Source organism: Apium graveolens, unplaced genomic scaffold (assembly GCF_009905375.1).
Source record: "Apium graveolens cultivar Ventura unplaced genomic scaffold, ASM990537v1 ctg4341, whole genome shotgun sequence".
In the NCBI taxonomy this organism is placed as follows: Eukaryota; Viridiplantae; Streptophyta; class Magnoliopsida; order Apiales; family Apiaceae; genus Apium; species Apium graveolens.
This window is the reverse complement of record NW_027418497.1, coordinates 148407-162720: the sequence shown is the minus strand read 5'-3', so window position 1 is coordinate 162720 and position 14314 is coordinate 148407.

The window sequence follows — 14314 nt, the reverse complement described above, 5'->3', positions numbered from 1 at the left end:
TTAATTAAATAATAAATGGGAAAATAATAATAATATTTATGGGAAAATTTCAGCTGAAAATTTTGCCTATAAATATACTATTATAGACCCTATTTTATTCTAACCCCAAAAACCCAAAAAGTTTGGAAAACCCAATTCTCTCCACCTCCTTCCTCCTCCTTAACATCGTTTTCTTGGTGGATACCGGTGGAGTGCTTCACACTTGAGGAGCAACTGCTAAGGATCTCTGATCGTTGTCTCCGAATTATTTTAAAGGTTAGATTCGATCCCTATGTTTTTACCACGATTTATATGCTATTATTTGGATTTTATGTGTGTAAAAGTGTTTTGCCATGCCCCCGCTGCGTTTAAAATCCAACAAAAAGCACAAGTGGAAGCTGCCAATTTCTTGGAGGCAGATTGGTTTCTTGGTTTAGCAAGAAACAAAAATCAATTTCCACATCAACTGCAGAAGCGGAATACATTGCTGCAGGAAGCTGTTGTGCACAGATTCTTTGGATGAAGAATCAGTTACTGGATTATGGGTTAACATATTTTAAAATCCCTATTTACTGTGATAATCAAAGTGCTATTGCTATGACAGGTAATCCAGTTCAACACTCAATGACAAAGCACATCAGCATTAGGTACCACTTCATTAGGGAACATGTGGATGAAGGTACAGTGGAATTGCACTTTATTCCAACAGATCAACAACTAGCAGATATCTTCACAAAACCACTTCGTGAAGCTACTTTTATAAGATTGGTAAATGAACTTGGAATGGTTTCAGGTTCTTTCTCTAAATCTGCTTAGCTTTTGTTCTGATGCATCAGACTTTATGATCAGTATTTACAGAAATTACTCTCTTTGTGTATTCTGTGCTTAATTGAAAATTACTTAAGTACTGATTGTTGTTTGATGTGAATTTCTAAACTCTGATAGTGAACTGACTGTTTCTGTGACTATTCAATCCTATGAGGATAACTGTGCTAGATGCTGACCTAGTAGTCTTTAACATACTAGAGATCCCATGTTAGAAGTAATTATTTATGTGAAAATCTATTGACACAAGCAAATTCTGATATTGAGCTTAGTCACGTTTACTTTGTCTATCTTATTACTAAGTCAAAAACTAGAATAATGCTTCTCATCTGTTAAGTTCTGATATTAGTAAATCTGATGGATGTACTAAGTGCTGATAAACCTCACTCATCAAAAGAAAAAGTAAAAGAAAAGGGAATAAAAATCAGGTACTCCTTTGAGATCTAGAGTAAAAATGTGGAAGGGACGACCCAAGTACATTGCTGGTATTAAGTAATATGTATCAGAAAAGCAAATAATTATTTTTCTTGGTGACTTTTCACACTCTATGATTACTGGAGAAATATTATGATAATAGTATAAATTCTGATAAGCAGTTGTGACTCACTTACACTGAGGAGCCACTGTAAAATGGAATTTCAAAAGATGCATAAAATAAGCACAAAACAGTTGAGGTGGACTCGTGCATGAACTCATTCAAAAGTAAACTTCATAATAAATAACAGATTTTTTGTAAAGTTCTTAGTTATGCCTTATTTCTAAGATGTACTGAAGTGAATCAGACTTTACTCTTTGTCAGATATTTTGCTTAATGCACACACTTATACTCCATATGAATGATGAAAATTACTGTGGCGTTCAATGTTGTTTTAGATGAACAGTTTATGTATCAGATTGCATAGAACAAGTTCTGATGGAAGTTCTGATAAATAAGTTCTGAAGAATCGAAATCAGAATTTGTGTAAAGAATCACAGAGATAGGCATTCATTTTTCAAGTTAAGAAATCATGTTCTGACGACTGTTAAGTTCTGATATAAGTCTAAGTGCTGATATTAAATTCTGATCCTCTATTTGAGTTATTTGTGGTTAAAATCTGAAACCGTCTTATTTTAAATCAGAATATGTACGGGTGAGATATCAACGGTCAATATAATTAGGGTTAGTGGAACACGTACATGCACAGTAATTTTTACTTGTTTCTTGTGCGCATTAAACCCTGCTTTACACTTCCAATGACTGTTTTTCTTCTTCCCAGTCTAGGGAGACGAGGTAGAATTATTTCTACCTGTCAGCATTGAATTTCCTTGCATCTCCTGGCATTCTATTGCCTATATAAACCAACACCTCAAATCAGCCTACACATCATTTCTTTTCTCACATACTCACTCTCTTTTCCTTCATACCAACACAATCATGGTCAACTCCAATATGTTTTTAAACTATGAGACCTTCAACATGGAGTTGATCTGTGAGGACTGGCAGCAGGAATGGCACGTAACTGTCATTCCTGATGAGATTTGGGGCTCGGTTCCCCATAAGGTTCTAACACACCTCCTGTTCTTTTACATGGACTACCATCGCCATATGGAGCGATTGGAAGAAGAAAGGCTGGAAGCTCTCCGCCAACAAGAGCGAATCATTCGACTCGCTATTCTTTTTGTAGAGAGTCGGAAGAAGAAATAATTTGTTTTCTTCTTCCTATTTTTCTTCATCGTCAGCTTTGTCTAGCTTCTTAGCAAAGGACAAAAGCTGTTGATGTTGGAGTTTGTAGCTTAGGACAGTCTTGTAATGTTCTGATGTAAATTTCAATTTCATGAATGTATTCTCTTAATATATTAATAGAATTTTATATTTTTGCAAGATTTTGTCTCTGAGATGTTTTAGATTCTGCTGCATTTTTAAATCCTGATATATCCATATTCTGATGACCATTTTAATTAGTGATATAAATTAAGTTCTGATTTTAAAACATCAGTACTTGTTTACTTGATTTTTTTTTGGTCATTCTCACACTTGAATATTTTTACAGAATATTGGTTTTGCAGTGAAAATGATTAAATAAGTGGGAACAGTTTAAATTTTGAATTAAAACTGACTTACCTCAATTAATGGGATTACTTGGTAAGTGGAACGGTTTTTCCTTGAAAAACTGCATGTGATAAGTAATGATTACTGTTTTCCCGTGCCCATTAACTATTCATTATTGCTGCATGTCTGACAGGTGTCCAACGGTTATTTTTTTAACCATGTATAAGTAAGAGAGAGAGAAGATTATACAATCTTTTATTTACTTTTACACTTTATCTCTCTTTCTTTACTTTTACTCTCTCTCATCTCCTGACGCTGTTTTTCATACAGACATTTTGTCAAACACCTTACAGGCAAAATTATTTCGCAATTTTTCTCATGGCACCTAAGGATTTGATCATAGATGGAGCCAAGTTCGTTCCCAACAACTATGCTGCAATCTTAAATCATGATGAAGCTCCATCTGAGTTGCACTTTGTGCAAGATCTTCTTGCACACAGTGAAATTGGGTATGCATTGACCCAGCCACCAGTCTTTTCAAGCCAACAAGTTCTGACATTTTGGCGGACTGGGCATTTTGATAATGGTGGTGCTACTGGTACTCCCAGCATTATTTTTGAAGTGGATGATTTTGAACATGTGGTAACTCCTGGAACAGTTCGTAAAGCTCTACGTTTATTAGTGTTAGTGTATACTGAAAATATTTATTTGAAGTATGTACATTTATTTCTGGCCAGTTTATTTGAGAATCATTTGAATGTTTACATGTTGTCTAATATTATATATTGTGAACAATCTAGTATCAAATGGGATACAGAATATTAGATTGTTAAATACAGTTATATAATATAATAAGGTTCACAGCACAGGTGGTGTTGGACAATCCACTAGTATGGCTGTAGTATTATTTAGATTAGTTTATATTGACTAATAAATAATACTAGTATACTTTGTGTATATTGAACAGGATCAAATTTAGAATTGTTCCCTTAATACTGATTAAGAAGGAGAACTAAGATTCTATGTTATTATTAATGCTTAGGTTCTTAATCCGGAAATAGTAATTGACACGTGTATATTATTTACATGCTTTGATTTATATATGAAATAATTCTTTTGAATTATATCATTATATTTTGGGTGATGGAATTATATACATGGTGGATATTATTTATTGAAGGAATCCATGTCCTGATAATATTTGGGTTATTGATGTCCCCTTGAAAGCTCAAAAAGATTTAATTATGTGAAACCCTGCAGGTGAAATTTATTCTGGCATAATTAAATAAAGGTTGAGTGGATGATCAAGGATAAAAGATATTAATTAAATAAATTATCAGTAATGTATTTAATTAATGGACATATAATATTTTAAACATGAGGAATTTAATAAGCAAATAATATTGGAACCGAATTAATTAAATTACGGTATTAGGAAAGGTAGTGCAAATATTAATTCTTTAGTGGATTGAATTAATATTTAATTACATTGGGCTAGGCTCAAGATGTAATTAGAAGGCCCAACCTAATTATCCATGGTCCCTATTGTAGCCTATATATATTCTTATTCTCTTCTTGCTTGGAATTGTGTGAAAACATATTGTAGCCACCAAGAAGCAAGAAGAGAGGATAACTTGAGAAGACGGAGGCCACACTTCGCTCAAGGGAATTTGGGAATACAATAGAAGAGCGTGGAATCAACCATTAACAAGGTAATCCTCTTTTCGTAATCTTTATCGTAAAACGTAGTAACACCCTAAGTCCGTGGTTCCCAACAATTGGTATCAAGAGCCTGGTAATGGGTTCTACGTTTTATGATATTATGTCCATGTCGTAATTATATATGCGTGTATATAGTGTTTTGCTTGTATTGGTTTTGATGCAGGTTGTTAATCCACTATTATGGCCATGTATATTTTAATTATGTGTTTGGATCCCACGTGGTTTAATCGTGGTTAATTTTTGTTTTGGTTTCCACGTGGTTTAATCGTGGTTGTAATTTATACGAGGGTTGATCGTGTCAGAATAGATTTTACAAAATTAGTTTTGTATTAGATCTATTTTTTTTGTAATTGTTCCGGGTATTTTGTAATAGTTATGTGCGATCGGAAATCAATTCCGGTAGTTTTTTGTTCCGCTGTGCGATTACATGGGGCTGCTGGGGCTGCTGCGGCAGCTGGGACTGCTAGGGCTGCTGGGGCTGCTGCGGCAGCTGGGACTGCTGGGGCTGCTGGGGCTGCTGCGGCAGCTGGGACTGCTGGGGCTGCTGGGGCTGCTGGGGGCGTCGGGGGGCGCTTGGGGCAGATTTTTTTTTGAGAGCTGTATTTTTTTTCAAGGGCCATAATAGTGGAAAATTTATTTTAATTTTTTCCATTAAATTTTAATTATTGCTTTAATTTATTGATTATGTGTGTCGTTAATTATGTGTGTAATTCTTTTAAAATTGCATGTTTAACTTAATTAGGACGACATGGACATAAAATTTATTTATTGCTTTAATTAAATGTTATATGTTGCTAAAATTATGTGTGTATTTTGAATGCATGATTAGACATAATTATAACAACATAGGGCCCCATTTAATTTTAAAATTCCTCAATTTTAATAAAAAAAAATCTAAGTGGGAGAGGGAATTAATATGAAATTAAATCACATGGTCTCCATTATTGGTTGTAGGTAATTTAACATAAAGACGAATATAAATTATAAATACGTCACCCATCGTGGCATGTAATTTGTGGTTTCTAGAATGTTATAGAAATTACTAGAACAAACTTCTTAAATTAATAAATTTTGAAAGGAATAAAATACGGATTTTCTTTATTTCTGATTTGGGGCGATTTTGTCAAAAACGAGTTCATCGAACTTGTAAGGCTGTGGGTTTTAAGCGAGACCGATGTGACTCCTCCACTACCTGGAAATCAAACCATTGATGAATATTGAATTTAAGTATTCTATTCAAGGCAAAATTACGAATACTGGAAGGTATACACGCCACCCATCGTGGCGTACCAAGTTCCATAGATTTCAAATAATTTAAGATTTGATGATGGTATACACTTAGCTATGAAAAATAATATAGTCCACCCCAACGTGGCATATTGTTTAGTAATAGGACCGAAGTAACATTTAAACAAAATTAGGTGGTATACATGTCACACATCGTGGTGTACCAGAAGCTTATGGTGTTTATATATTAGTGCATTAAATTTTAATAATTGTTAGAGGAATCAATAGATCTTAATAATTAATGCACCCTTATTTATGTGATGTTTTTATGCATGATTCTCAGGATAAAATGGGCTTTAATCCACTATTCACCATACTTAAGGATAACAAACTTACCGGACCTAACTATATTGAATGGAAACGAAATTTGGACATTGTGTTGACTGCTGAGGAGTACAAGTTTTGCACTTATGAACCCAAGCCTGAACAGCCTGCTGCTGATGCTCCTGAAGATGAGAAAGAGTATTATAAACGGTGGATTAAGGCTGATGAGATGTCGCGATGTTACATTCTGGCAGCAATGTCGGATGTTTTGCAGCATCAGCATCAGTCTATGGCCACTGCTTCGGATATGCTCTTTAATCTCAAGGAAATTTTTGGAGATCAGAATAGGGCTGCTAGGCAAGTAGCCATGAAGGCTTTAATGAAAACTCAGATGGCTGAAGGCACACCTGTAAGGGATCATGTTCTCAAGATGATGTCGCATCTGAATGAGATGAGATCCTTGGTGATGAACTTGATGGGGAAACCCAGATTGACATTATCCTTGTGAGCTTGTCCAAGAGTTTTGAGCAGTTCCGCTTGAATTACAACATGAACAAGAGGCAGTATAGTCTCGCGGAACTGTTGACAGAACTTCAGGCAGCTGAAGGATTATTTCGGCAGAGTGTTCAAGTGAATGTGGCTGAGAAAGGTTCTTCCTCTAAGCCAAAAGGTATTAAGAAGAAGAAAAAGGCTCAGACACAGAAAGCTGTGAAGGCAGTGGGAGTTCAGGGTGGTGTGAAAAAGCCTAAGGGAAAGTGCTTCAGATGCAAACAGTCAGGTTACTGGAAACAGGATTGTCCTCTTCCTATGAAGACAAACAATACTGGTATGTCTCTTTCTCTAGTTACAGAAACATTTATAGCGGCTATATCTACGAGCACTTGGTGTGTAGATACAGGAGCCACTGATCATGTTTGTAATTCTATACAGGGGTTCCAACTATCCAGAATGCTTAGAGATGGTGAGATATACGTGTTCATGGGAGATGCTACAAAAGTAGCAGTAGTTGCAGTAGGAGTTATTCATTTATCTTTTGGTTCTGATAGGATTTTGGTTTTGAACAATTGTCTTTATGTACCTTCTTTTAGAAGGAATTTAATTTCGGTTTCTAAACTTGCTTTGGATGGTTATAATGTTTGTTTGGATCGTAATATTTCTATTATGATGAATAAACGAATTATATGTTCTGGTACATTGTAAGACAATTTGTATATAATTAATCCTAGTCAACCTGCACTGCAACTGCAATTTAGGGAATTGAACAACACATCTTCTAACTCTACTAAAAGAAAGGAACCTTCTAGTTTGAACCAAACATATCTTTGGCACTTCAGATTAGGTCATATTAACTTGAGGAGGATTCAAAGACTGGTAGTAGACGGGCCTTTAAGCTCATTGGCAGTGGAGCCATTTCCAGTTTGTGAATCCTGCTTGGAAGGTAAAATGACTAATAGGCCTTTCAAGGCAAAAGGGAATAGAGCCAAACAACTGTTAGAATTGGTTCACTCTGATTTATGTGGACCCATGAATATCCAAGCAAGAGGTGGTTATGAATATTTCGTCACTTTCATTGATGATTATTCTAGATATGGGTACGTTTATTTGTTGCACCGTAAGTCTGAGTGCTTTGATAAGTTCAAAGAGTACAAAGCTAAAACGGAGAAGCGACTTAATAAAAGTATCAAGTCACTACGATCAGATCATGGTGGCGAATACTTGCTTGGAGAATTTAGGGAATATTTATCAGAAAATGGGATAGAATCCCAGTTAACTATACCAGGCACACCCCAGCCGAATGGTGTAGCAGAGAGAAGGAACCGGACTCTTTTAGAGAGTGTTAGATCGATGATGAGTTATTCGGATTTACCCAAGTCGTTTTGGGGACATGCCTTAGAGACAGCAGCTTATCTTCTGAACTTAGTACCTTCTAAGTCGGTTCCTAAAACCCCCTTAGAATTGTGGACCGGGGATAAACCGAGTCTAAGACATATTCGAATATGGGGTTGTCCAGCACATGTGCTGAACAAGAACGTGACTAAGTTAGAATCTCGTACAGAAGTAAGGTTGTTTGTAGGCTACCCCATGGGAACAAAAGGATATTTATTTTATAGTCCGAAGAATCGGGATATCATTGTTAGCACCAATGCAAGATTCTTAGAGGAGGAATATATAATGAATCACAAACCCATGAGTAGTGTCGTTTTAGAGGAACTAGTGGGAGGGACAAATAATACCCATGAAGCTGTAGTACAAGTAGAACAACCACAACATAATGTACAACCTGTCACTAATACCGCACCAGTGCCTCGTCGTAGTGATAGGGTTGTTCAACAGCCTGATAGATTCATATTTTTGGGTGAGTCTTCAGACTTGGTCTCTGGTGAACATGATGATGATCCCCGTACATACGAAGAGGCAGCACAAGACAAAGATGCAGATCTTTGGCAAAAGGCGATGGAATCTGAGATAGAATCAATGTATTCTAATCAGGTCTGGGAGCTCGTGGAACCACCCAAAGGTATAAAACCTATTGGATGTAAGTGGATCTACAAGAAAAAGAGGGGATTAGATAAAAAGGTGAAAGCCTGGAAAGCAAGACTTGTTGCGAAAGGGTATACTCAAAAAGAAGGTATCGATTATGAGGAAACCTTTTCACCGGTAGTCATGCTTAAGTCAATCCGTATTCTTTTATCTATAGCAGCTCATCTCGATTATGAGATTTGGCAAATGGATGTCAAGACAGCTTTTCTTAATGGAAGTCTTGAAGAAACCATCTATATGCAACAACCAAAAGGATTCATTAAGGAAGGCCAAGAGCATCTGGTATGTAAGCTTAAGAGGTCTATTTATGGACTTAAACAAGCTTATAGAGACTGGAATATTCGTTTTGATCAGGCAGTCCAGTCATATGGATTTGATCAAAGTCCAAGCGAATCGTGCGTGTATAAGAGAAGTGAAGGTAATGCAGTGGTTTTTCTAGTACTATATGTAGATGATATTTTACTCATTGGAAACAATGTTGAGATGTTGTCATCAGTAAAGGCATGGTTGTTCAAACAATTTGACATGAAGGACTTAGGTGAAGCGGCATACATCCTTAGGATCAAAGTAATAAGGGATCGCAAGAAAAGGATGTTGGCTTTATCTCAAGAGCCCTACATTGATGAAGTATTAGCTCGTTTTAACATGCAGAACTCCAAGAAAGGTTTTCTACCTTTTAAGCATGGAGTTGCTCTATCTAAGAAGCAGTGTCCTTCGACACCTAAGGATATAGAGAGCATGAAAGCAGTTCCTTATGCTTCAGCATGTGGAAGCTTAATGTATGCTATGTTATGTACGAGGCCTGGCATCTGCTTTGTTGTAGGCATGGTTAGTAGATATCAGTCGAACCCAGGTCAGGAACATTGGAGTGTAGTAAAAACTATACTCAAGTACCTGAGAAGGACTAAGGAGTATATGTTAATTTACAAGGCCTCAGATCTATTTCCTTTGGGATATATTGATTCAGATTTCCAATCAGATAGGGATAAGAGGAAATCAACCTCGGGATATGTTTTTACTTTGGGAGGTGGAGCCGTTATATGGAGGAGTGTAAAGCAGAAATGCATTGCAGACTCCACCATGGAGGCCGAGTACATGGCGGCCTCTGAGGCTGCCAAGGAGGCTGTATGGTTCAGGAACTTCCTTTTGGACTTAGATGTGGTACCTAATTTGCCTAGGAGCTTGACGGTGTATTGTGATAACACTGGTGTTGTGGCAAATTCAAAGAAACCGCGAGACCACAAAGCAGCTAAACATATTGAACGTAAGTATCATCTCATACGAGGAATCGTAAAGTGAGGGGATATAGTTGTGGCTCACATATCATCAGAAGACAACCGAGCAGATCCTTTCACAAAGAGCTTGTCAACCAAGGTTTTTGACAAGCATGTGGAAGCGATAGGAGTCAGATGGATGGACACATAGATTTTTATGTAATAGTGGATTAAATAAATAATGATGTACACATAGAATATTTTGAGTATAAGTGGGAGATTGTTAGTGTATACTGAAAATATTTATTTGAAGTATGTACATTTATTTCTAGCCAGTTTATTTGAGAATCATTTGAATGTTTATATGTTGTCTAATATTATATATTGTGAACAATCTAGTATCAAATGGGATACATAATATTAGATTGTTAAATACGGTTATATAATATAATAAGGTTCACAGCACAGGTGGTGTTGGACAATCCACCGGTATGGCTGTAGTATTATTTAGATTAGTTTATATTGACTAATAAATAATACTAGTATACTTTGTGTATATTGAACAGGATCAAATTTAGAATTGTTCCCTTAATACTGATTAAGAAGGAGAACTAAGATTCTATGTTATTATTAATGCTTAGGTTCTTAATCCGGAAATAGTAATTGACACGTGTATATTATTTACATGCTTTGATTTATATATGAAATAATTCTTTTGAATTATATCATTATATTTTGGGTGATGGAATTATATACATGGTGGATATTATTTATTGAAGGAATCCATGTCCTGATAATATTCGGGTTAATGATGTCCCCTTGAAAGCTCAAAAAGATTTAATTATGTGAAACCCTGCAGGTGGAATTTATTCTGGCATAATTAAATAAAGGTTGAGTGGATGATCAAGGATAAAAGATATTAATTAAATAAATTATCAGTAATTTATTTAATTAATGTACATATGATATTTTAAACATGGGGAATTTAATAAGCAAATAATATTGGAACCGAATTAATTAAATTACGGTATCAGGAAAGGTAGTGCAAATATTAATTTTTTAGTGGATTGAATTAATATTTAACTACATTGGGCTAGGCTCAAGATGTAATTAGAAGGCCCAACCTAATTATCCATGGTCCCTATTGTAGCCTATATATATTCTTATTCTCTTCTTGCCTGGAATTGTGTGAAAATATATTATAGCCACCAAGAAGCAAGAAGAGAGGATAACTTGAGAAGACGGAGGCCACACTTCGCTCAAGAGAATTTGAGAATACAATAGAAGAGCGTGGAATCAACCATTAACAAGGTAATCCTCTTTTCGTAATCTTTATCGTAAAACGTAGTAACACCCTAAGTCCGTGGTTCCCAACAATTAGAAGGCTGCATTTTCTCAACACCGGAGGAACCAGTTCTACAGCAGCTCATGGTCAATTTGGGGTATGATAAGAGTTTGGCTAAGCTTGGACAGTTGAAACGAGCACATATCAGAAAGGAATGGAGCTTTTTCTTCGACTGCATCACTAAAGCCTTCGGGAATAAGTGTTCCAACTTTGATGTCATTCCAATAATGAGTTAGCACATCGGGTATGCTATTATTAACCAAACTCATTTTGATTTTGCAAGTACTGTGCTAGATTTTATAGGGGATAGGATGACAAAGCATAGGAATGTTGTCTACTTTGCTAGATTATGTCAGCTTATATATAATATATGTTGTGCTGATGAACCCCAACCTACCACTGACTTATTTCCACCCTTTAAACGTGCAAAACGAGCTTTTAATGACTTGGTAAATGCTGACCTTAAGAAAATGGTGGTTAGACCTTTACAGATTCCTCAGTTTGTAAAATAGATCCTGGTAAATGCTGATCCTCAAACCTATAGATCTGTTTATCCTGATGTACAACCTACCACCACATCCCAAACACCACAACAACCATCAGAACATACCACTCATACATCTATACCTCAATCCTCTATCAGAACACATCTCAAACCTTCACATATAGCTCAACCTTCATCATCAGCACATACTGTGAAGCCTTCATCTTCCAAGCCCAAGAGGACAAAGATTGTCCCTCAGACACCACAGAAGAGAAGGAGGATTGTTCTGAGAGATGATTCTGATAGTGAGGAATAGGTTTCTGCATCAGAACTTGTTGTTAAAGAAGCTGAGAAGGTCCCTTCTCAGAAGGATTCTGGAATTGGGGGATCTAAGCTTCTCAAAAGACTTAGAAGAATGACTTCTGCTGAACCTCCCAAGGAATCCCCACCTTCAAAGAGATACAAGAAACAGAGAGCTAAAAGGCCAGCTTCAGATGATGAGGAAGCAGCAGCTAAGGAAGGAGATCAGGAATCTCTGATCTCAAAAGAACCAAAATTTGTTGAAGCTACTGGATCTCCCTCTCCATTGTCCCCAACTCAGGAAGCTGCTACAGACAAGGAAAACACAACATCTGTGTCTCTTGTACATGAAACTGTATCTCCTGTAGACCCAGGCACAAGTGCTGAAATTGATATTCACAACCTGGTTGTGCCTGAGGTTCTCTACTTAGAAGCTCCAACAGCAATTAATCCATCAACAACACCTTTTACTGATGCTACTCAAACTCCAGAATTGTCTACAACACCTTCTCTGCATCTAGATATTGATGATCAGAATATAGGTGAGCATCTGGATATGGCTGTTTATCAGAACTTGGAAACAGATCAGCACTTAGAGAATGATGTTGAAGCCTCAATTGCTTCTCATACTGTTGTTTTATCAGAAGATGTTGATTCTGTCAGTTCTGATGCTGCAAATGCTGATACTACTGGTAATGCTGCTATTAATGCAGATGCTGATGAAGCTGGTCCTTCAGGACATGCACCTCAACAAACTGTTCATAAATCTGAACTAGTTAAGAAGTTTGTTACAAGAGCAGCCCCAGTACCTTGGAGTGAAACTCCTAGAGGACAGGAGTGGAATAAGGAATGGATTTCAGTTACCTTTGTTCCATCTGAAAAGATTCTTGCTGAGCACTTGGCAAAAGCTGATGAAATGTTAATTAATGATTATTTCAAGATACAGCTTCGAGTCACTGCATTGAGTACTAGACATCTGCAAGGTCTCCATTCAACAACTCATGCAGAGTTACATAAAATTCAGGAAGAATTGCTCAAGCAAGAAACGATTAAGAAAATTGAAAAGAAAAATTTCTTCCAACCTACCTTTGACAGAGTTGCTTACATTGAGAAGACCCAAGAGAAGCAACAGTCTCAGATTGATGATATTTTGAAAAATCAAGTTTCTCAGCAATCTCAACTCGATGAAATCCAAGCCTCAGTGGAATTGCTTGTCTCTCTTCTCTTACCTGCTGATGCCAAAAAGGGGGAGAAAGTAATTAAGTCCAAATGTAAAACTGATCAGACACTGAAGGAGAAGGATGATGAAAAAGATGACCAGGAAAACTCTGGAATGGGTGGAGGTCATGGTCAAGGTAGAAGTTTCTCATCAAGAAGAGCTGAAATTACAAGTCACAGGAAAAGTTCTGATGCTGGAAAAAGAATTACTTCTGCTACTGGTAAAAGGATAAGTTCTGATGAACTTTTGGATCTTGATGAAGAAATATCAAGACAGTTATTTCTGAAAGAAAATCCAGGAATGGACTTTGAGAGTCTGATGAAAGAAGAAGCTAGACTTAAGTCAGAAAAAGTCAAATCTAAATCTGAAGCTTCTGTTGGTAAAAAGAAACTTCCAAAGGTCAAAGGCATTATGATAAAGGAAAGAACAAATCCTGAAGCAACCAAGGCTAAATTACAATTGCAGATAGATCCAAGGTCCAAGGGCAAAGAGAAAGTTGGTGAACCTATCAAGGTTTATGTGCCTCCTGTGGATGAAGAAATTACTGTTGAAGATTCTGATCTTGCTCTGACTTCAAGAAAAATTTCTAAGACAACCTCTGACATGGCTCAAGTTGTTCAGAGTCAAGATATAGTTAGTTCTGATATCTCAAAGAAGCAAGTAACCTCTGACATAGCTCAAGTTAACTTGATATCAGAAGATAAATCAAAGGAAACCTCTGACATTGCTCATGTTAAACCTTCAAAGTTACTCCTACCAGGATTCACCAAAGCCAAACAGACTCAACCTTTGAAGACTGCTGTAAGTGGTTTTGAAGCAAGAGTGGTTACTAGAAAGGAAGCAAGAGATAAATCTGGATTGGGTAGTGCTGAAGAAAGAAGAATACATAACACAACCAATGATCCAACTTTCTTAAGTGAACCGGGTATTGGAGCAACTCCTAAAATATTGAATCAACTAGAATCTGTACAGATGGTTTACCATACCTACTTGAAAGAACACATCTTGTTGTACTTCATGACAGATGGTAGGGTTTATCATATAAGGGAAAATGCCATTTCACTGAAGTATTTTGAAGAATTGGAACATGTATTATTCTTACTTC